At 35.5% G+C, this 24,954-nt stretch overlaps 1 protein-coding gene across 4 annotated transcripts in view; it reads left to right on the forward strand.

Moving 5' to 3' along the window:
- The first annotated feature begins 3,302 nt into the window (after positions 1-3,302).
- Positions 3,303-24,954, forward strand: part of LOC105381632 (epithelial discoidin domain-containing receptor 1) — a 170,149-nt gene continuing 148,497 nt past the window's right edge. For 2 of the 4 annotated variants that reach the window (XM_048632388.1, XM_048632389.1), the window contains exon 1: positions 3,303-3,544. The gene's annotated coding sequence lies outside the window, so the exon portion shown is untranslated. The remainder of the gene's footprint in view (positions 3,545-24,954) is intronic. The other 2 variants (XM_048632387.1, XM_048632386.1) reach the window with 2 other exon arrangements.

A 24,954-nucleotide genomic window follows, 5' to 3' on the forward strand; every position in this document is an offset into this window, starting at 1 on the left:
TAGAGAACCTCCAGACTAGCGTATTTTTTGACGCTCGTTTTTTATGCGCATTTTGGTTCACAGGTATGGCAAACGCATACGCGTATTAACCCACTACTAAGCTCGTATTTATAAGCGCGATTGATACTGACACGACACTTTGTTTTATGTAACGCGTCGAAAAAAAACGCTAGTCTGAAACCGCTTTTATAGAATTGAGGTGGCTAAGGTTACGCCCACGTCTACTTCTAATGACTTTTGTGGCCATAACAGTGTATAAAATTGTGTAAGTTTGTACAAATTATACATATATGGCCCAACCCAAAATACCTATAAAAGAACTAAGAGTAAAATTTTACTATTGATCGGCGGCGAATAAAGTAACGTCTGAAACGTAAAAAGAAAGTTTTTTTTACTGTACTTATAAGGTTTTCCACAACTAGACTTACTCTGATTAATAATTACGAGAGTAATCTGATCTGTTATTGTAAGAGTTCCATTTCAAATAGGTACTTATTCACAAATTTCATTTTAATTTATATAAATGCAGCAGTTTATGAAATTCCATTTTATTTATGCGAGATGTATTTTATGAAAGTTTTCAGAATAATATGGCGGGGCGAAATGAATTTATTTTAATCTACGTACTTACCTTTACAATTATAATTAAAAGCTATGTTTGTGTATACAATTTACCTGCTTGTCTATGTGTATGTAAAATTAATTAATATTGATGAAATCAGTTCAAAATGATTTTTTATCATCAATGAAATGAAAACAGATTTTATTTCGGAAAATGAGGATCTGAAGGACTTATTAATTATTTGTAATTTTACTCAAATAATCTCCTAGTTGGTATTGTTGATACAATAATTGATAAATATGTTTTTAAGTATAAGTCATAAACTCACGGGCAATGAAAAAGTTCCACTCTCAAAAAGACCCCAATTTTTTAAAACATTTCATTAAAAATTTGAACAAAATATAAAAAAATTTAGATGGTAACATACTGATTCTCTGTTAAACGTACTCCAATGTTGCAGAAGGCGACATTAAACTAGATTTCCCATTTAGAAGTAATTTGGTGTTTTTCTCAGTGGAACCTTATCATTGCCCGTGAGTGTATAAAACAATCATTACGATGGACGAATACCTAATTAATTGAACGAAAACCGACATAATATAAGCCGCTAACGTGCGGCGGAATGATCAGTTGAAAATAAACAAAGATCCACAAACGGCAACAAATAAAACACAATTACCATCTTAAAACATAAGGCAAGGCTTTCAAAGCTCCATGGCGCGGGAAACGATTGCAATTCATCATCATTCACCCCTTTTCCTCCTAATCACTGCCACGGCCATTACTCCCCCCTCTTCCATTAAAGAATCGGGGACTTTTAACGTGAAAAAATATCACGGTCCTCGTTTTGGACCTACTTAAGTTAATGTACGGTGACATCAAACTTAAACATAAGTTTTTTGTTTGATAAGACAGTGTTTAAACGATAGGGAGGGGGGCCTGTTGCAGGATGAGGGGGTGTCACAGGGAGATAGTGATGGGTTGAGTTCACTATCGATAGTCGATATAAAAAAAATGCAGGTGTACCGAATTTTATCATTGAGAGATGTACGTAGTGTCGTGTACGTAAATCATTTCATGGCTAGGATATTAACAAATCAAAAAAAAGTTTTTTTTTCAGTTTTAAAATAAATACGAGTATCCTATAAAAATGTATAGATTCAAGAGTCAAATCCCAGTTGCTGAAGTCAATAGATACCATTGGTCAACGCAATGTAACCTTCCTTATTAATTACATTGCGTTAACCACCGGTTGGTTTTATGGTTCAAAGTACGCATAAAGCACGTGATACGTCCGAGGAGGCCCTTTTATGCACAGCCATCCTGAAAGCGATTACACATGAAAATAATCGCCAAACATTACAGTTTGTTTTTAGTTTATTGACGTAAATACACTCAAAAACTAAACTTAGATAAATTAATACTAAGTAAATACTAATATTAATATTCATCTAATTACGGATGATTAAACACGTTGGTAAGTAGGTACATTTCCAGTCAAAGCTTAAAAGCGCTTGAAGACACAATAACCAAAGGATGTGTTGTGTTGATATTGATTTAATCCTGCTAATATTATAAAGGCGAAAGTTTGTGAGTAAGTGAGCATGTGTTTGTGTATGTTTGTTACTTCTTGACGTCAAAACGGCTGAACCGATTTTAAATTCTGAAATTTGGTATGGAGTTAGCTGAAACCCTGGATTAATGGATAACGCATAGTCTACCTACTTTTTTATCGCGGTATTCCCACGGAAAAACTTTTTAAGACGAAGCGCAGCTCGCGGGAACGCCTTGCTTTTAATATACCTGATTTTCACGTTAAATCCAATATAATTATGAGAAAAAAACAGTATAATCTTTTTAAAGTTCTGTTAGCCGTTGCTTAATCAAATCAGACAGACTAGCTAGCTCACAAGTGAACGAATATTACAGAACTAAATAACTCAAATAACTGTTTGCCCATTCTTGCCAGATCAGACTCTACAGGTTCTACTAAACTAGTAAAATATTGCTATACTTACCTATCTCCTTCTCCGAGGCCTCACGATAGTAAAATTAATTGTAGCCAATGAGTAATGACGCCATACAATGGTTATCGGGGCGGGAATCGGCGGGATTTACCCGGTTTTTAAATATTTTGTCCATTATCCAATGAATTATCAAATGGTAGAGAAAAAACGACAAGAGAGGTTTATATGGGATTTTTTAATTCTCATTGATGCACTAGGAGGGAATTTATAGTGTTCTATACTAATTTAGTATCGCGTCTCGGTTGGATACACCTTATGAATAAGATTCATCATTACAACAAACATTCCTAGACCTCGTGGGATTGGTGGACATGGACCCCAACACAAGCAACCTTGAACTGATGGAGTTGTTGGGCAATTGGACAACCCGACGTCAGATGTTTTTAAGCTGCCCGAAGGCTTAACTATTGCTGCCGAAACAGCAACCTGTAGCAACGAAAAAGTCCAGAAAACAGCCACTTGATATCCATGTGTTGCTTAACTTCAATGAATAGTTACGACGATGACGCTAGCTCAACTGCGGACGCTTATGAATAAGATAACCTAAGTGACTTTTTATTACACATCTTATGATTTGATAAAACATGGCCTTTAAAACAAATACATGGCCGCGTATCACATCAACAACAATGGCGTCGCAATAACGCGAATCGATATCAAAACATTTCCCATCACTAAGAAGCAACAGGGTGTTACACGCGTGCGCGCTTCCACCCCTGGCAATTTAAATGGCCAGGAGCGGACCAACCTCACCTCAGAGCCGCGCCGCCGTCTGCTCCCGTCAGACGTGAGCGGACCCCTCCCCCCTTTTCTCTATTCAAAATTAATCATACGAAATTGCAATGTTTTAGTGACTTCCAAATTTAAATTCACCCTGTGCAGTTCGAGTGGCGGTTTCCGCGATGACTTTAAACTGTTCCGTGCCGTGATTGTGACCAGTGTGTGAGAGCTTCAGGTAAGATTTGCGATTTTTGAGGCTGGTTGTCTGTTTTTTTTTTTTCTTTTTTCAGTTTTGCTTTTAGTGTATGAGCTTTTTGAGTTGTACTGCATTGTTGCTCGCTTTTTTGTTAGCTTTTCATTTTTATATATTTTTTTAAAATATATTTTGTTAACAATTAATTTTTGCTTGTTACTATGTATATTTTTAAGTTGCTTAGATTTATCTAACTATTTTTTATTGGCTTTTAGAAACCATTGTGACTTTTGCAATGAAGTTTCATTTAATTTTGGCATAATTTACTCTGTTATTTTGCTTTTATTGAATATAACTAGGTATATATAAAATAATTAGCTGAAAAATACGCGACAATAATATTCTTCTGACGTGCGACCGACTATGCGTTTTGTTTTTATTGATTATTGTTTTGTAATCTGTCATAGGTACTTAATGCTCGCGTTTTTAATTATGATAATTTTTTTTAAATAATTTAATAGATTAAAATAATTACATTTGTTTTAAAAATACAGCAATAACGATTCGTTTTTGATAACATACCCACAAACTAACGTACCACTGGTCTACATACTTTACTGACCCTTACAAAAACTGAAGCGCCTGGTCTAATTAAATTTTCCCTACTGTAAATGAGAATGTAGAGCACGCGATTTTCCATTTGCAATCTCTTTTGTCGTCCATTTTATATAAGATATTTTAATTACATCCAAAAAGAACTTCATTGAAGATAATTATGAATCTTTACAAAACTTTGTAGCTACAGCAGCGGTATTAAGACAAAACGAAGTAACATTTACGAAATAATTATAGAGTCAAGTTCAATATAATTTAAATTGTAAAATCGTTGTCAAAACTAGTTCGCGATCAGAAGCCAACAATTAAGTAACGTTTGTCCTAACCACTACACAGCTCTACTAAGTAGGTACAGGTAAGTACACTCACGGGCAATGACAAAGTTCCACCTGCCATTGCCGTTCCATATGTCACTGGAACCTTTTCATTGCTGGTGAGTGATATTTATGTTGTTCGTTGAATGTTGCTTGCATTTTTAGCTCTTACAGGCGATTCTGGAGATTTACTATGAGCATGACTGAAAATCATCGTTGCAGAAGATAATTATGAAACATATCAGTTTCATACAAAAATTAAATAATGAACTCGTAGGTAAATTAAAAGAAACGGAATTTGCATGAGAAACATGAAATTACGAGTCTTTCTAAGTTGAAAAAAAAACAAACACACACCTTGTACTCCCTTGCGGGGTAGGCAGAGGTGCATTGCTGCACCCACTCTTTCTAAGTTGCGTACCTAGAAATACTAGAAATGTCAGTCTACGACGGGGTGTGGCGACAGCGGTACCTAAACAACAAAATATAATTGGCGACGAGGTTTTAAAAAAAAGGTGTTATAAAAAATGCCTTCGTTCGAAATAATGAACCCGTTGAACATAAGCCACAATAGCAAACGTAATTAGGTGAGGCTTTTTCTACAATTCCGAGCAATGAAAAAGTTCCAGTGACGTACCAAAAAGATACTATACCTAAAAAATAATAGCCTAAAAACGGAAAAGGCTAGCTTTTAGATACCGTCTGCAAAATTGAAGTAAATTTTATCAGCGTATCAAAATGTGAGAATATAAACAAAAAAAAAAAAACACGCACTCACGCCTTGTACTACTGTACTCCCCTGCGGGGTAGGCAGAGGTGCATTGCTGCACCCACTTTTCGCCAGAGTGTTATGTTAGTCCCAATGTAATAGGGGGCGGGCCTTTTGCCATTTTACGGGCAAATCCAAGACCTGAGAACAAATATCTGTGTTTAAACAAATAGCTGCCCCAGCCAGGGAATCGAACCCGGGACCATCGGCTAAGTAGTCAGGGTCACTAACCACTACGCCATTCGGTCGTCAATATTAACACGTTTTTAATATATTATTTTGTTCAAATTTTGAATAAATGTTTCTTTTTTAGCGGGCCACTACAAGTAGATGTGTCGGTATTATATTTCAACAATACCTACTCTTTATTTGCACCGACAAACATAAAATACAAAAAAGTACCTATTTATAAATTATGTAAGTGGAACTTTTTCATTGCTCGTGAGTGTACTTGGCGACGAGATTTATATAACATTATGGTCTTAAAAAAAGGCCGCCATTCGAAAAAATTAACCCGTTGAACATGCGGATACCTTACGTGAAACCTTCGACTTATTTCATAAGCATATATTTCATAAATCCATTACGAATTTTAAAGTACCTTCTTTCTTACACAAGAGTTTCCTAACCGCACATTGTCCGCAAGAGAGCTAAAAACTTATACATAAATAATGACAAAGATTACAAAGTGGAAAGTTGAACAGACATACGCGTCTCGAGTTTAAAGCTGTTTACAGCTGCACGTGCCAACGCACCTGAGCCAGCAAAGTGCATTACTACACTTCCACACTTAGCCAACCGTAATTCAAAGGAACTAAGATCACTATCGCAGAACTCAAATGAAATAGCTCCGGTGACGAGTACCTAAAGAATTTTAGTATTCCCCAGCTATTGACTTAAGCAAGGTGTAACGCTTTTATACCTAGATCTTCAAGGAATAAATGAATACTTTTGGATTAATGTGTTTTATTTTACTCCTACTTACAGTTTCAGTATTAGTTTGTGGAGTTTAAAAGAATTACTTATTTGGACCAGCGTGGTCGGAAATGGTCCAAGCTTAGGAAGGCAGTTTAGACCTTGGGGACATGCACAAAGGTTCCACTCGAGAGAGCCAGGTGCACTTACACCCCCACAGAGAATAGAATACCTATTTGTACTAAGTTGCATACTTGTAAAAATTTGAGTTGATTATTTTTTTCAATACAAAGTATTTTTTGCCGACAGTACTGGCTCTACTACTATCAGTATTTTCATTAGATAATGGGCATAGGCCTTCCCGACTCGTTTATAATCTTACCTAATCTAGCCACTTCTTTGTCTGAGTGATCGGACTAATATCGGTTCGGGAGGTCAACTCTAGAGATCAAAACCATCATGACCATGGCTATTTGACCTCATCTGTGAAACATGAAAGGCTCTTCACTTCCAAATAATCTTTTAAGATTCATAACTTTGTGAATCGTCACAGAGTTTATCCCAAATCAGGAAGCTGCCTTGAATACAATAATTTATTAAATTGATTATACTTTTCAAATATATTGATCAACTGATTCGTCAGGTTTTCCATTATAAATTTTAAACTTTATCGTTACCTACTATCAATTTCAGGAACTATTAAATCGGTCTCCATTCGTATTAATTAACAACATCGAATTAATAACATTTGGTCAGTTCAAATCGAATACAATTCAATTATTCCCAATATAAATATCGAAGTTCAAATAGAAATCGTTGTACGTAAAGGTTTACAATTTCACTGAACCTCTTGAGCAAATAAAATTTCCACCTAATTAACAGAGAAGTGAACAAAAAAGTTTAGCCACTTACCAATTTGAGTCCTGAACGCCCCTTCCCTGGTAACAGGGGGAAAGGGGGGTATAAAGTCGGTGCGGTGAGATGTGAAATTTCACTTCGGTAGCAAGATTTTTATTAAAGTGTCGAGGCCATGGAACCACTTGAATATAGTTTGGGAACAAATAAATGACTTTACGGATATATTTTTTTACTTTTTTCCGTCGGGTTGATTTATTGTTTGGTGTGGGGGCGGCTCGAATCTTGATCGACGCTAGGTTTCAATTTATTTCATGACTCGACGTTTACGGGGTGTGTTAGTGGGTGCTACTGAGGTCCTCGGAGGTGGTCGTGGCCTGTCACGTCCTGGAGAGCCGGAGATTGGCATCAGGGCAGGCGAATAAAGCTACCGACACCTACACAAATAACTCCACTGATCTACTGAGGGTTTTTATGGGTGAATTTGTATTAGCTGTCAGTGACGGAACAATGGCGCATCGGTATAAAAGTAGTAGGCACTCATATTATTTACGAAACTTACAAACTAACTAAATAATTCTAACAAACCTACCGAGTTCTACAACCATTACAAAATATTTTATTTCCTTAAAATTTCATTTTTAACCGAGCATTTTTAATTAAGCAAATAGAACGTAACAATGTAGGCGTTGAAATGGTAGCCTGTACACAAAAGAGCAACTCCAATTGAAATTAAAATTAACAATCACCCGTCTGTGGGCTGTACAAAGGCCGCGATTTCTTTTCCTCCCGATCCGAATAATTGTCGGCCAAAACGAACACTGGCTCTCCCGCTATGTAAAACCGCAAAGAACCAAATCGAAGGAAATAATGAAAATGCCATTCTTTGAGGAGATTACGGGTTAGTTAAGCGTGCTCTCCATTAAAATTTAATATTGTGAAGATTGGATTCCTTTTAATTCTGTCACTTTATTTTTATGTCCCATCAACCTTGTTGTCTGGCGCGCTGTGCGCGATTCACTGAGCTTTCGTTTGATATTCGATTGAATTGCAAACAAAAAACTCAGTAAAACGGAAAAAGTTTTAGGATTTTTATTTAGATTCTGTAATGGAATATTAAATTTATCATCACCATCATCGCCATTCTAACGAAAAATATAAACGCAAATATCGTAATTCACCCGTACAGGACTTACTCAAAGACTTGGAGGGTTTTTGCCATCTGTCTAACTTTGTAGGTGGGTTAGGTGTACTTAGTTGATACACACACATACACTCACGGGCAATGAAATAGTTCCACTCACAAAATTCCGACACCAAATAACCCAAATTTTTTCAAACCTTTTATTTAAAATTTGTACAAAATATTAACGTATCTTGTTTGTAATATCCTGATGCTCTGTTAAATGTACTTCAATTTTGCAAAAGGCATCATTAAGCTTGACTTTTCCGTTAAAGAGTAATTTGGTATTTTTCTCAGTGGAACCTTTTCATTGCCCGAGAGTGTAATATAATAACTAGTAGAGATATCACTATCACACAACAAAACCAGTAAGCATCCAATACTTGGTATTTGGATAGGATCAAATACCGATTTGCTCGTGCCGGGATTCAAATAGAAATAGATTCAAAGGTCTTAGAATAGAATAGAATTTTATTTAAGAACACACAGTCACAACACATAAGTATACTTAATACTTACAAAGACTTAAGAGCGGTTATTTTAAAAACAAACTTATCAAAGTTTGCACAATACAATAAATAAACTTTAATCCTAATTAAGTAGGTACATATATAAAACTTAGCTGGCTCACACGAGTGGTACCTTTTTACATATTCATTACCATTTTGACTTAGTCAATGTTCTCTAAAATATCTACGTGTAAAGTTGTGTTTTAATAGTTTTATCATCAACCTCATGGGAGGTTTCAAAATGTAGTTTATATGTACAGTTAAAATTAATTAGAATAACACTCATTCTATCTTTACAATGAGGTTGGGTGTTAGGGGTACTAAAATTACTTTAGCGTAATTTTATAAATTAAACCTACATAAATTACCATTACACCATATACTACGAATAAAGTAAAGGTAACATTTTAATTTTTGAAACTTTTGAAAACCTACAGTAGCAACAAATACATAACTCATATAGGTACTTATACCTTAATAGGGCTTAATTTTACTGGGTACTTACTGCAACTCAAAGGAAAGCAAACACATAAGTACCTAAGTACCTCTGATATCAGCCGAACTGTCTCGGAAGGGTTACCTTCAGGATATTACCGTAAATTTGGACTTTATCCCCGAACGTTATGTTAAGGTGAAGCCACAATGAACAACAAGTCTTTTTAAATCTTGTACTTGTAATATACAAAGAAGCTATGTCCTACCAGCAAATATGTGAAGGAAAATGATAATAATTTTAGGAAAAGTAGAAACTGTTTTACAAAAATCTAACAATCGCATTTTTTGTACAATTAAATCCTAATATTATGTAACCTTTCTAAAATAAACGGCATAATTTGTAAATTTTACAGTGCATTGTCAGGACGCCGCCTTAAATTCGGCCTAAAACAACTTTTGGCGAACATAAACCGCTATCAGTGTTGCCCACCACACCGTGAAACTTGGCCTTTCCAGTTTTATTTATTATACGAATATGCGTAACTTATGTCCCTCGCATTAGGATTTCATATTTTATTTTGCACATGGCAATGTCTAGAGTAGTAGTAACGGACGCATTAAAATCGGTTAGGTAATTTACGTTTAATATCGTTTCTAATGTGTCCTCATTATTTAATCATGTTTGCCCGTATCAGATTTACGTATCGTAGAATCAGCTCTTTTCAAAATCGGTCGTCAGATGATAAATTGGTATCATTCTTTTATAAAATATTACGTCGAACATTATACGCGCTAAATGTAAAAAATGTGGACCCAGATTAAAGATAATGAGAGGTATACATGCCTTTTTGGGGTTCCCCAAGATACCCGCAGTATTTGCAGTACTAATTACAAAGTCAGATGCAACAACGTTAAAACGTTTTCAATATTGATTGCAAATCCCTACAAAGTAGAGATCCCCTAATAAAATCTTGATTCTTGAACTGACAACGGAATACTCGAAGCACGCTCGCCCCTTTGTTACAGGACTCAAACAAAAAGCCTTTTCAAATCAAGGGTAATTTTAAAGACCTAATTGCAGTTGAAAATGCTAAAACATGGGGTCATGTCAAAGAGGACCATGGAAAAGAGAAGAGTCAGAACCGGTATTATTATTTGATCAAAACGTCAGCAATGGATTGTTTTGTTCTATTCAAATACAAAGGGGATGTTTTGCAAATGACGTTTGATCAGATTCCTAGTCATGAAATGGAATTATGTGACCGTGTTTACAACTTTTGGTCACTTTAATAAAAACGCCCTCAAATAGAAAGTTGGTTTTAAACGCTGCTACGCTGTTTAGCACACGTGACTTGTAACGATGGTTCATTTTATTTAACATCAAATTTATTTAACACAAACTACTATCTGATAAAATGCTGTTCATATTTCATAATAGCAACGACGGGCTTTTATAATGCTAAAAATAGATTTTTCATTATACACTGTACCGTTACATTAACGCAAGATCCTACTCCAACGCAGCACGAACACCATCTTGGCATATTCTATTGAAATTTATGTCGTGATTTATATTCACAACTTACTCAGTGAACTGTTTATAATAGAACTTAACTATAACATCATCGTACTTTAAATGGTAACATAGAAGATAGGATTGTGTATTTTGATATATTTACTTACCTAATATACACATACAGTGGGTACTGGAAAGGTTACATTCTTATATTTTTTCTATTTATGTGTGATAACTTCAATGTCATTGATAAAAGTTGATAAATGATGAGAATAATTACCATGGTCCGCCATATCATATAAAAACAGCTCGATATGGGCTGTCACAAGATGCTACAGCACTCAGAATATCCATATCAATAAATTTCGGGGTGAGACTTTTGCCTCTTGCGAACGCTGTGTAATATTGTACAGCAAAAATGTAGCTAGCATGTTGTAGGACCTGTCAATACATTTTTACATAAAAGTTGAGGTTAGTTTCATTTGAATTTCATCGACTTTCATGGCTCTACTGCGGTGAAAGCGTATTATTTAGACAGTTACAGAATCGAATAGCTTTTAAGATAGCTATTTCATAAATACATAGACTTTTGAATGAGCACATTATTTTTGAAAGCTTAACCTCCTATTTGATAAGACAAGGTTAAGTATGGTGTATCGTCCCCTTAACGATATAAGGTACACAATGGCATATATGCGTCACATTAGGTATCAAATTTCTTTTTCAATCAGTGGAGAAACAATTCATTGAACTATAATAAAATAGGCTGAGATATATAGACTAATATAATAGTTAGCTATAGTAAGGAAAAACCCTATTGTTAGAAAATTGGAGCTCCCACAAAAGAGTCTCTTAATAATTATAGGTCACTTTCTACGGTTATACAAAGGCTCTGAATGGGAAAGGTGTTTGTCAGTTTTTGTCGACTCTATTCATTATTTTCATTAGCTGTAGCGCATATATTACCGTAAAAAATCAGTAACAGTGATAAAATTATGTGATCAAAGTCAATACCTACATTGAAAATTGGATCCCGATTTCTTTCCGATTTTGGTAGTTTATGGATTGCTTCTGCCCTCAAGCCAGTTCTAGAGGTGGTGATGGGCTGTAGGCTGAGTGCAGTCTTATTTGATATTTTTATACTAAAAAATAATAATACCTACCTACTTAAATTTTATTAAATTTATGATCACACTAGCTTCTTACGTCAAATTCTGTAATACTTTTATAAATCTATTGGGCCAGTATTATAACGTCTCTCTAATTTATTTATTTTGCTAACTGTGCCCTCCTGGCAGATTATAGGAAAGGGTGCGTAATTAGAACTCGACTAATTATTCCTACTAAAAAGTTATGTCGTTAATTTATAGCTTCGTTTTAAGCCGATGGGATTTTGAAACCAGAACATTAAATTAGTCTTTCAGGCAAGTAAAGGTAAGGATTGACTTTAGGATGTAGGTAACTAAAAAAAAGTAGATTTTTTTTTTCACTTCCCTACTTTCTGCTCCTGAACCTCCTGCAGGTTGACTGGTAGAGAATGCTATTAGCATTAAGTCCACCTGATTGTACATCTACTTTTGTAATATGTGCAATAAAAGTATAATAAATAAATTAAAAAAGTGAGCACGTGGACTTTTTACATGACGGCTCAAAGTTCTTTATTTGATTGATTGATTGATTATGTTTTCTTAAGACTGCGACTACGAAAGACATCGAAAATCAGCTGATTTTTTTACTTAAAATAGCATTACCTAATTCAAAAATTATAGATTTAAAAATCGTAAGTCAGTTGTGAAAAGGTATAATCTCGACATTAAACAAAATACCTAATTATTAAGTTTAACGTTGAGTAAATGATATTCATTCTTTACATTATTCTCACACTCACGTCAAACTTTTTTTTTTACACAAGTATTTTTTAATGGTTTTTGTAGTAGGTAAATAAAAATATATTGAGCCGAGCCGCAAATAATACATAGTTACTTACAGCAACAGCCGCACTAAATGGAGTTGGGAAAACGAAAATAAATTCAATACGGGTCCGTTCGATTTTGTAAACAAACCGCTGTCATAAAAATACGTGTATAAATAAATTGGCAAAGTGTGTTACGCAATTGTCAAACCTGGGTGCCTTAGGTGCAGTCAGCTTCATAAGTACATACTTAAAATTTTACACTTTTGTTTCTTTTGTACCTTGTGAAAGTAATAGTTGTCAATTTCACACATCTCTTCTGCATTGTCTTTGACGCAATTTTACATATTTTCTTTAATGGCTTTCACCATGTCGTTATACATACTTAGTTTACAGTAAACCTAAATTCTAAATAACTTATACATCATAATATCTTATTACATCAGTTACCCTCTAAGGTGATAGCTCATTAGAGCCACCCAACTCCAACTCCGCACCGCCTCGCCTAGTGCGGTTAGTATTCTTTATATGAAATTGTATGGATATGCGCTCACTACATCATCTACGTATCATCACCGCATCGCCTCAGTCGCATGCCCTCCACGTGCGGACGACGGGTGGACCACTCGGTGAAAATATGCTGCTCGCATGCAATTCTTGGTCTAACCGGCCTCCAGTCGTAGATCACGCGGCGTCCATCAGCGGCCAGCGCGGGGTCCACTGATTGACCACCCGTAGACCACTTGTCGCAAACAAGTGGACGACGTACGACGAGGCGGTGAGGGGTGGGTGCCGGGTGGCTCTAATGAGCTATGACCTTTATACATAAAAGACACACTTTGTACTGTCTGAATTCTCGAGTTAAAAGTCTTTACCTACTAATCAAACATACGTAATCAATGGCGGAAATACTAAATAACAAGGAATCTGTATGTTGACACTACGGAACCCTAAAGTTGCCGCACAACGGATATCCGGTGTTGGCCGTTAGAGCGAGCCATGCTGAGGTGCAAACCATAAACTAAAAGATAGCATATTTCGTGAAAACTTAAAAGAAAATAAAGCGAAATTCGATCAATAAAACGGGCGGTTGTGAATTGGAAACTGGACACGCTTTTAGTTAAATATCAATACTGTATTTACAAACTATTAGGTAATAATTTGCCATAAATGCCTTTAGTATAAATGGAAATCTCCTAACAACTTTTTGAAAATAAAGTCATTGGTCTTACCTACATGTCTTTAGATTTAAACTGTGTCTTCTATCCCAAAGTCAGCAAGGGCAACCAATGCAAACAAATCAGATACCGCTATTAACAGCAACTACTTCGATACGCCTCCAATCTCATTCTATATTCAAATTTACCACCAAAATTAATGATTGGGCAGAAAAGCCGACTTTATCGTTATGATTGAGCCTTACCCTCCACTGTTTGCTACTGATAAAACTGGGACGTGCCCCTGAATATGTTAAATTCGTTAACTTTACACGGACGGACGGCCACTTTTTGCTTGTGTGCCATATTTTGTAATCATTTTTTGTTTTTCAAATCACAAATGCAAACACCAATAAAAGTTTATTAGGATAACAATCATTCTTTGTAATTCATTCATAAAGGGCTACCGCCGGTTTAATTGCAAATTTATGATTACAGGACTCTATATTTTTAAGATCCGATCTGATCAGCATTTTTCACGGATATTTTATGTCAATATCACTTATAAAGATTTTAGTATTTACTATACCTACTATACTATTTATCTATACTACTAACTATCTTTGATAAGATTCTTCCAATACTTGTCATATTATGTTATTGTATTTAGAGAATAACTCGAAATTTCGGCTTGATGCAAAAAAAACACCAGTATAATTCTACCTGAGTCCTTTAATCCCGGTATTCCCACGGGAAACCCTTTAAAGGCAATATCAAGTCATAGTGAGTCATTTGATAAAAATATCATTTAACTTATGTTCATTGTTTGCAAACTAATTTCAAGATATCTGAGCATAAAGCCTGAGCATGCAAAATCTCATTATATCGAATAATTGACTAAATAAATCGCTCTTTGTGGAGATCGCAGAAATCGAGAACTTCATTTCTTTCTTGAGCTCAGTTTTCGCAAATGTAAGAGTAGAAAAGAATGTACTCTTTATCCATTTTATATTCCACAAAGAGTCTTTGAAGATAAACAAAGCTTTTAATCGCGAAACAAATGTTATAAACTGGTTGGGAAAGGAAATGAAGAGTTTGAAGAGTGACAGTACATTTTACATTTCGTTACATTATGAACGCGACTGTCCTCCGATGATCTTATAACCATAAATATATTCGTATGTGTTTGCGGTTCTATTGCGCATTTTTGAAAATATTGTGTGTCAAAGAGACTCACTCAAGATGTAGCTCGGTCGAGGGAATTTATTAATCTTTTAGGTATCTATTAATTCACATTACAGACATACCTAAATTATATAAATTATTTCGCTTTATTTTCATTTAAGCCTGCCCATGGCATAAATTTACTATTTATGTAAAAAGGACCTACAGATATATCTTTAAAGAGACTCTACATATACTATATGTACAGTACCTGTTACTGGAAACTGTAACTACACTCACAAAGCTGTTGCATATTCTAGTCGTCAAGTATTATTATTGTGTGCTTCCCTCCAGTGTGCAGTGGTTAAGTCCAACTATTCCATTGAACATAGCTTACAGCTTAGGGAACTTGTTAAATCCCTAAATCCTTTAATGGACGTTCGTACATGTCTGTTACTAGCGGGCGAAAAGATCTATCTATTGGTTAGAAATGTTAGAATATGTATCACCTGCAAGCTAATTCTTCTTTGAATAGTCTCCTGTTTATGTAATAACTTGAAAATGATATTACTATTCAGGTATTGTAGATGAGATTCAGAATTTTTAATTATAAACCAGGTATTCTTGGTTTTCCACAAGATAAAAATCATTTTTTAAATTGCTTTTAGCGATAGCGTGTCAATTTGTGACAATTGATTTATTTAGGTAGGTATGTAATATAAAAAACCTGAGAACAAACAAGCAGTTATTGTTTGTAAGGGGATAGATAAAAAGTGCTGGAGAAACGTCACAATATATTTTATCACCTTCGATGAGAAAAACTTATACTATATATTTTATTATATTTAAGGTACATTTGAGTTCTCTTCACTTTTCAATATTTTAATTAAACCAGCGAGTGTTGACATTTTGTTAACTTAATAGTTTGCCCATTTTATACACTTGATGAACACCGATGGAAAAGATTAAAAATATATTTAAAAGTCATTTCCAAACGGGTAACGTAAATTGAAAGCAATTTTTGCGGAAAAAACCCCGGCTAAATGTATGCATCCACACGCTTTCCGCCATATTGAACTCATCAGACAGACTGAATTAATAAAAGGCGCTTACATGCAAAATGGCAGATTCAAAATTTGTTCAATAAAAAAGCGTGTGGACTTTTTAGCACTGGCCACACTGGCTCTGGCACTTTAATGGTCAGGTTTTAATAGAATTTTCACGTGTATTCAACTTTAGTCTATAGAAATGTAAATAATTTCTTATGCAGTAAAAAAAGTAAAATTCAGGTGTTATTAAAAAAACAATAAAATAAAAGAATGGAAAAATGCTAAATAGATTCCCCTAAACATTACGTAGAACTGTAGGTTCCACCAAGAATCCCAACACTTAAGCAAATTATTTAACAGCCGAAGTGGTAGTCAGAATAATTTCACAACAACGGGGCCTAAAATAATGTTTAATGTGAAATTTCTACAAAGACCCCGGTCTTATCGGCGGCCCTAAGCGGGTCCATTTTGTGGAGGTTAGACATAGGCTAAACAGTGAACAGTAAGATTGTGAACCGACACAAAATTATAAAATTAAAAAGGACATGCGTCGTTTTAAGACAACTTATGGAACATAAACAGCACTTCCCTTTGCTGGAAGCCGTTTTTCCTTATTATGACGCCCCTGAATGTTTTTGCGATCGTACTTATTAGGTGCTTAATTTAAATAAAATACATACGATCGACATGAGTATTGTTATCCTAATCCTAACTAATATTATAAATGCGAAAGTAACTGTGTCTGTCTGTCTGTTACTCTTTCACGCCAAAACTACTGAACGGATTTGAATGAAATTTGGTATAAGTACATATGGTCTAGACCCTGAGAAATAACATAGGCTACTTTTTATCTCGGATCTCCCACGGGAATTCATTTTAAGGTGAAGCGAAGCTCGCGGGAACAGCTGGTGATCAATAATTTCATATTTAATTTAATTTTTACGGTTTTAAGTATATCTAGTCAGTTGTTGTACTGCTTGCGTCGATCTCTTTGATCTGCGGCGCAGATGGCATCGTCACACGCGGTGTGTACATTGAGCCTGTCATTTTGGGGAAAGCTTTGTACCCATGCGTCAGAGTCTCTATACTCATAGATATAGAGCACAATATAGCTCGCTCCACGCTTGATGACCCTGCGGGGCATTTCGTCTAATAATACCTAACGTTTATTGAAACATTCGGGCATTCTGAGTTTCAACTTGGGTTCAAGTTTAATATGATTTGAGTGCCGCTGCCGGCTGCTTAAATCTTTCCTAATAATAAACGTCTGAAAGTTATTTATTCTCACTCCTTTATTATCTTTGATTTGTGCTGAATATAATTTGTTCCAAAATTATTAATTAATAATTTAATCTTTGTTCGTGGGTCTTATTAAATTAAATAGACCTGGCAGGCCTTTATTAAATTTCCTAACTAAGATCACAACAGACTAACAGTATTATTTATTAAGGGTTAAAGCAATTTATGCATGTGTTTTTAATAATACACGAAAGTAAATAAGACCCCTCGTGGCTTTATCGCGGAAAACCCAAGGGTTATAGTTGAATAAAAAAGGTAACCCTACACGCTGCACCCTCCGGTTAATACTTAAAGGCTCAGAGTCACTAATTGATATATTTATTAAACTTCATTTCATTTGTGTAAAGTATTACGCAGGGTATTCTTACGGTAGGTGGGAGTTTAGCCAGCGGACGCAAAAAGCTTAGCGGCTTCCGAAATTAAAATAATAAATTGCTAATTTACATTGTCTGCCGTCGGCTAATTTGCCCTTCTTTGTTTCTGATGTAAAATGCTTGTTGACCCTTAAGTTGAGGAGGCCCCTGGTCCAGGACAGTCCCTTCTAACCTCCACACATAAATCCGAATTAAAACTGAAAGAGGCCCGCAAATAAATAATGCTGACTCGTTTTTCAAAGGACTTTGTCCCCAGTCGTACTTTATACAGAGTTTTTTTTTTCGCATTAAAAACTCCTGCAATAATAAGCGGCTGACTCGACAAGGACGTTATGTAGATAGCATTTTTTAATACTTTTTATATGTATAAAATTAAGGAAGGGTTGTTGTTTCAGAAGCCCAGATCCAGAAAAAACAATAACTACTTATTTATACATAATTATAGACATTATAAATGTTATTTTCTGAATAGTGCTTACACAAGTGGTAGAATAATAATATTATAAATGTAGCCGTGTACAAGATCAAGTTGACGCTACACGTTGTCAATTTCCGGGTGATTACCGGAAGTGTTCTCGATGCGGAAATAACGAACCCCAATGGTAATAATATGACGAAGACAATGGCGCGTTCGCGAGGCAATTTCCGCTCGAGACACTGAGCGGAGGTGCTGCGAATAAATTATTAACATTTTGAATAATAGTTTCGTAAATTTTAACACCAACTTTGAGAGAAACGCGACCCGTTTTGTCAACTTCCAACCCGGTATTAATCCACTCTCTAAATAACCTGCAGAGGTAATCCCCGATATTACTTACTTAAGACATCCAACTGATAGATATTGGAAGTTGATCTCGAAAGTACTAACTCGTAAGTCGAAACCAATTTCTTAAAAGCTACGAGTATATTTTGTTAGTTGAGAGAGAATTAAGCGACTGCCGGACCGCGGATATTCTTCAAACAGATTCCAACTTTGATTGGGTTACGGCAAATACCAGTCCTGCCGTTTCTGATTGACTTGTGTCTTGGCTGTCTTGAGTCTCAAGACGGTTACTCTACACTGACGAAAAAGTTGCTAACGAGAACTGTCATGCAATCGGCGATCGGCATGTTTATTATGCCTAATACAGACTCACTCCGATCGGTGTCGGTCTTTTAGCCTTTTAGTCTTTTAGCCCGAGACCAAGGGATTTCTCGGACGAGAAAGAACATTTAATATCACTCTCAATCGTTTCCGCGCTGATGCACACAATAATATAGCACCTGCACCAAAGTCGACGTCCATGCCGGATAGCGAGGAGAACACAAGTGAGACCACCCCGTGAGTGTGGATGGTTTACCAAGAACGCGAGAAGTCTCGATGAATCTCTCGGAGACTAGAAATTATGACGAGATATATTCGTAAATCACGCAGCAGCGTTCTGAAACTTGTTTTTTTTCATCATATAGAGTGACCCCAGTTCACTTCAATGGCAACGTGTGGCTGAGCCGAGACGTGTACCTATTGATGATGCATATTGATGCACTAATGGAATACACGTGGATATACTGGTAGTCATGAACTTCTGTTACTGTATTCATGCGTACATTTGATTCCTTTGATGTATGTATACTACTACTGCATTATTACAATTGGACTTCAATCGCTTGATTGACGGCCGTCCCGATTAAACAAACAGTGGCTGTCTGAATATCACAAGAGCATCGTCGGATTTGAAATAACATGGTTAAATAACTATAATAATAATAATAAATAACAAGTAAATAAGAGTTTTAGGAAGGGGGAAATTAATGCACTGTCTAAACTTTAATTTGTAATCATTAATCAAATCAATACAAGGTGGATTCTGTCACTACTTTTGTAATGCACCTTATACCTTGTATATAGAAAATTGTAACATTGCTTTATTTTTACAAATAAACCAACCTCTTCTCTCTAGTAACTAACCAACCTCTCTCACTGAATTTCGAACGATTTGACAGAGCCAAATATAAAATGAAACCTTCGGAATTGCTATTTTCAATTCCTTGCCATGGTAGGAACATTATCACACTTAGTAGTTCCTAAGGGTGCTTACATAGAGAATCGGGTTCCCTGTACCTACCTGTACCGGTAACCTGATTATCCGAAAGCGCTCATGACATAAAAAAATCCGGGAAATGCTCCGTGAGTGAGCGCTTTCACATAATCAGGTTACCGGCACAGGTAGGTACAGGGAACCTGCCTCTCTATGTAAGCACCCTAACAAGGTGTCACGTATTCAAACAAGAAATATTAAACCGTTCGCGCATATCAGTTCCGCATAAATGATTGACGTCGCCATCCCGCTACACCACGATACGCCATAGCGGTAATTTGAACACACATTGAAATTCTGCAAACGATACCCATTGATTAAATTGCAATTACTGGCTGACATGTTTCGGAATCAAGCAATTATCATTATCCAACTGAAATTAGCCGGTTTTCACACTGCAGCTTAGGCCTTCATTCTGTCTGTTAATTGAATGTTTGTATATCTGTATTTTGTTGGCTGCGGTGGGCCCGACTAACGAGTCAAACGAAATAGGATGCCGCGAGTAATCAGGTTGAATCAGACTTTTCACGGTGAATTTCTGATGCCGGAGAGAAGAAAGAAATACAAGCATTTATTCCGTGCCGTATCCAGAAAATTACATTACAAAATCTATTCACCTTAAAATAAAAAATATTAATCACCGCGTTATGCCAATAATTAGTTGGTTACGCATTTACAAAATATGTTTTTTGATGCAGTTGTGTACGGATCTTGTATACTCAAAGGCAAGCTCACCTGTTTGTGGTAACCGTAAACAGAGCATTTTTTGTTTCTTATTTACAAACATAATGTAAGTATAAAAGAGTATCTTAACGAAAAAAAATAAAAAAAATTGAGTCGACCACAATATTCAACAATAGCGTTTAATTACGTCCAGACACATGCGGAATCCAATCATAAAATCAACCACACTTTGTATGGTGGAGATACTGGCAATTTAGTATGCGTCGTCCATGAAACAGTAAATACGTTATCTAATATTAACAGTCTACAGGATTCTCGGCACAGACTTTTATTGTGGTATTTATACCATACAATACAATACAGTTAAGTAATTTGCACCAAGCACAAAAAATACAAAACAAACGCTTAAAACAAAACAGTTCAGACAGGCGGCCTTATTGCTGATAGCAATTTCTACCACACAACCTTTATTTTCTTACCGTCGTCGTATCGCCATGATAGCGGTTAAGATGGCCAAATTTACAAGAAGAAGTGAAACGGTAGTGAGTGAATTCTTTACATGTTTTTGTACCCTGTGCTTATTAAAAACAGAAATATACGTGAGTACAAGTGTACAGAAAAGCGATCAAATCTCTTGCACTTCTGGCTACCCCTTCGGGGATTAAAGTCGTGAGCATAATAAAATTAAGCATGTGATTGTAAACTTTACACTTTTTTTTAATAAATCATCATGTATATTACAGTCGTGATCATAATCATGTCTGAATCTGAAAAATAAGTAGGTATGCTACTCGTATGTACCATACGAGTAAACTGTTATACTCATACAACTTTTGAAGACCACTTGATAATTTTCCAAAGACAGGTTGACGTTGAACACTAATTGAACACTGCAATATTAATGTTTATTGACAGGGTAGCAATTATTCCTTCACAGGCATATCGTATTTACTGTCTCTGCAAATACAAAATCGTTTCATATCGTTAGTAATTAAATACTAAAACGGTCTTAGCTCAACGTCTGATGTCAACTATTTTACAATAGTTAGATTTTCAAGTATTATTAAGAGTGTAACTACTAAAAATTTACCAGTTTATGTCGTGATTATCTCATAGCTAAGTATGCTAATAAAGTGCATAGTGGAGAGCTTCGTTAACGTGCTAAAAGCAATATCTCTCCATATATTTCATAGCTCTGAGATTAATATAGCCAGGCATGCAAATGGGGGCTACGTCTAACCTAGGTATATATTCATTAGATATTCACCCTTCAATGTTAACCCTGATTGATGAAGTGGATACGTATCTTCTCCTTTCTGACTTCTGGCAAGAATATAATATAATATAATATGTGAGGACATCTCACACACGACCATCCGAACCAAATAAGTGCTTCTTATGTGAAATTATCGATAAAAGGCCATTATCTGAAGGCCTAGCATAGGGCACAAGACGTCACGTCAAGACGCGACAAAAGATCGAATTTTTATTCACCGTACTAAGAGGAGAGACATTGCCCATCAAAAATACACTTTAAACATATTTTTCTGGTACGGGTTAAATAAAGTGAGCCCTACTCAAAAGTCAATTGGTCACTTACAGCACATTTAAATCATTTAGATTCCTTTTACTGATAAAAGTATCGCTCATTACTTGTTCGTTATCAAATACGAAGTCATCAGGAGGGTCCCTCTAGGTTATAAAAATGAAATTTCGGACTACTCAGCTGCTGAGCCAACCGCGACTCTGTCTCGATGCATTAAATGTACCGATCTATCGTTCGTTCGTTTTTTTTTTGTAAATTTTAGCATTAAGTCCACCCTTTGTACTTTTATTTGTAATATTTGTACAATAAAGACTTAAATAAATAAGCTAGAGTAACCACAGGGTGCAAGTAAATGCTCCTTAATGTAAAATCTATGTTTATGATATTAAGTATACCTATTATTTAAATATTTATGAACTTTACTTTAAGTCTTTTACAGTGCGTCTTGTAATCACTTATTTTTTTTCGCTTTAACTAATATCCATTGGACAAAGATCAAGTTGAGACCACATTTGTATAATTTCGCTCTATCAGACCTTCTTAGCGTATTATGATCATTGTTTAGAATATTATTATATTTTTTGCAATATTCAAATTGTCATACTTAACTTATCAGTAACGAAGATTTTGCAAACTATCTACATCACATATCAAGATCAGCAACATTAAAAAAACTAAAATTGTCTTATACTTACTTACCTACTTATTTAGTGAGATTCAACAGTAACGAGAAAACTAAAAAGCCTGACCGGGCATCACCACGTTTTAAAACAATTACCCCACCTGTCATACCCAAGATTTTTGAGGTCGTTTAAACTCTAAAAGAGGAGGTACGTTCGAAAACCCAATAACCAATAGATACATATATAGGGTGAGCTAAAATTAATTGAGGTTTTGTAAAACGATTAAGCCCGCAAGCCGCCTGTGCGCGACGTTTTTGGCTTCCCGAACCCAAATGGAAATATAAATCAGCAGATTTTTTGCCACGTGCACTGGTATTTTCTAATGTATATGTACATAAATAATACATAAATCTGTCAAATGTTTAGTATAATTAATGTTGACGCCTATGAGTTGTATTTAATTATACATGCTGTTTGTCGTAATATTCTTTGTGCATAGATACATAGGTAGATGGATTCGGGTTTTACTCAATGAGTACAGATGATAGATCTTAGAGTTTTTTTACTACTTTACTAAGCTTTCTATGCAGGACTTACAAAATACATAGATCTACATTACTTTAGTCCACTGATTCTATGCACTGCACGTATTTCTAGGTTGATACAGTTTCTAGGTCTAGAATCACTTAAAGTATGTAACATATTCCATAAAAGTACCAAATAAGATATTTAATCACTTCTCGCAATTCAATTGTAGTGCCTTATCATTAATGTGGTATTTCGCTATTAATGTAGTAGCTGTGATGTGTGTAATTTGCATGGCGAATGACGGTGTGACTGCACTTTGAATGGAAGTGGAAGGGGTAAGTGAGGGGGAGAGGGGCCAATGGCATTTCGAATGAATAATCGCGACGGAGATTTGACGGGAGGTATTTTTATTGCCACACCGGCATGAGCGATATTCCAGCTTGGTTTTCGAATAGCCCTGTACCACCCTGTACAAACTTTTACGAGGGGATTTTTTGTAACGAAAATAATTTCACCGGCGATATAAATCTTTATGAAATTCCTCCTTTATTGCTCTGTTTTACTTAAAGTATTCGCGGACCAGCGAGAGTACATTTCTCTTCTAATGTCGAGAGTGCTTGGTTTTTAACCGACTTTGAAAAAAGGAGGAGGTTCTCTACTGTTCTGTATGGATGTTTTTTTATGTATGCCCACCGATGTTTTCTTTGTTATAGAACGATTTTGATTAAAAAAAATTGATGCAGTTTTACTTCAAGGCTCATTTTAATCATAATTAAATTCCACCTCAAATGGTGGGAAAAGAGGCAAAAGTACGGTAAAAATTAATAGGTATTCAACTTCTCGAAGACAACACGTAAAAAATAATACAATATACTATTTTGAAGCCTAATTCCGAAATGGTTTTCAAAATATAAGATAGTTTTTTTTCAATGTTTTCCTATAAACATACTCACTATAAATAGAACATACAATAAATTACTCTCACATCAAAATCAGGACCCTGACATCACTTTTCTCCGTTTCGGTGACACAAAAATACTCTTGACTAACAACTTATAGCACCCATCTTTTTCCCCATTCTAGTTTAATGAGAAGCATCACTTTTTAATATTAAAAGGCGCTTAACAAAGTTTCTTTTCTCCGCTCATTATTTTACAGGCATCTTATTTTAACGGTCACCATTACATTATAGCGGCATTGTACTAATCCTTCTTGAAGAAGACACTCAAAGGATGTTACATAAAGCCTCTTGGGAAGTGACGTCGAAAATTCTCATTTTTATATTGTTCAGCCTACCTATCAAGGGGAAAAAGAGGCAAGGGACAAGACGTGATAAAAGTTTTCCTTCGCGCTTGCTCTCGAGGCCATGCGATGTAAGTGAGCGCGACGTTAAACTTTTGTCACGCGCGTCTTCCGCTCCATGCTAGATATGCAGGTGTCGCTCTAGTGTGACAATTGTCAACCCGGCGCCTTTAGAAGGATGTGCCAAAAGTCTTTGCAATACGGTCCCTATTATTTTTAGGTTAGGTATGTTATATTCCACTGACATGCGAATTTACATGCAAGGTAACTATACAGAAACAGCCATAAGAGCCTCCGTCGCCGCCGCGCCGGTGCGATAGGCATACGTTGTAGGTATATGATACGATTGTGAAAATCACAGTAGTAAGGGCGTTATAATATTTTACAAGTTTCGTAGCTGCTGCGTAAAAGGGGCTATAAATAGGGTCTTTCAAAATTATAATATTAAAAATGTGAATATTATTCACTTTTCGTTTTAATTATACCTACTTAAACCCAAAAAAAACTTAGCAACCGAAACAAGTGCCATCACCAAAAAACTACCACCTTTACACAGAACCTCCAATATTACTATTTTTGTTCTTAATTCAAATAGGTAGGTAGGTAGTTAAAATACAATTAATAT

The sequence above is a fragment of the Plutella xylostella genome, chromosome Z (genome assembly GCF_932276165.1).
Source record: "Plutella xylostella chromosome Z, ilPluXylo3.1, whole genome shotgun sequence".
Classification (NCBI taxonomy): Eukaryota; Metazoa; Arthropoda; class Insecta; order Lepidoptera; family Plutellidae; genus Plutella; species Plutella xylostella.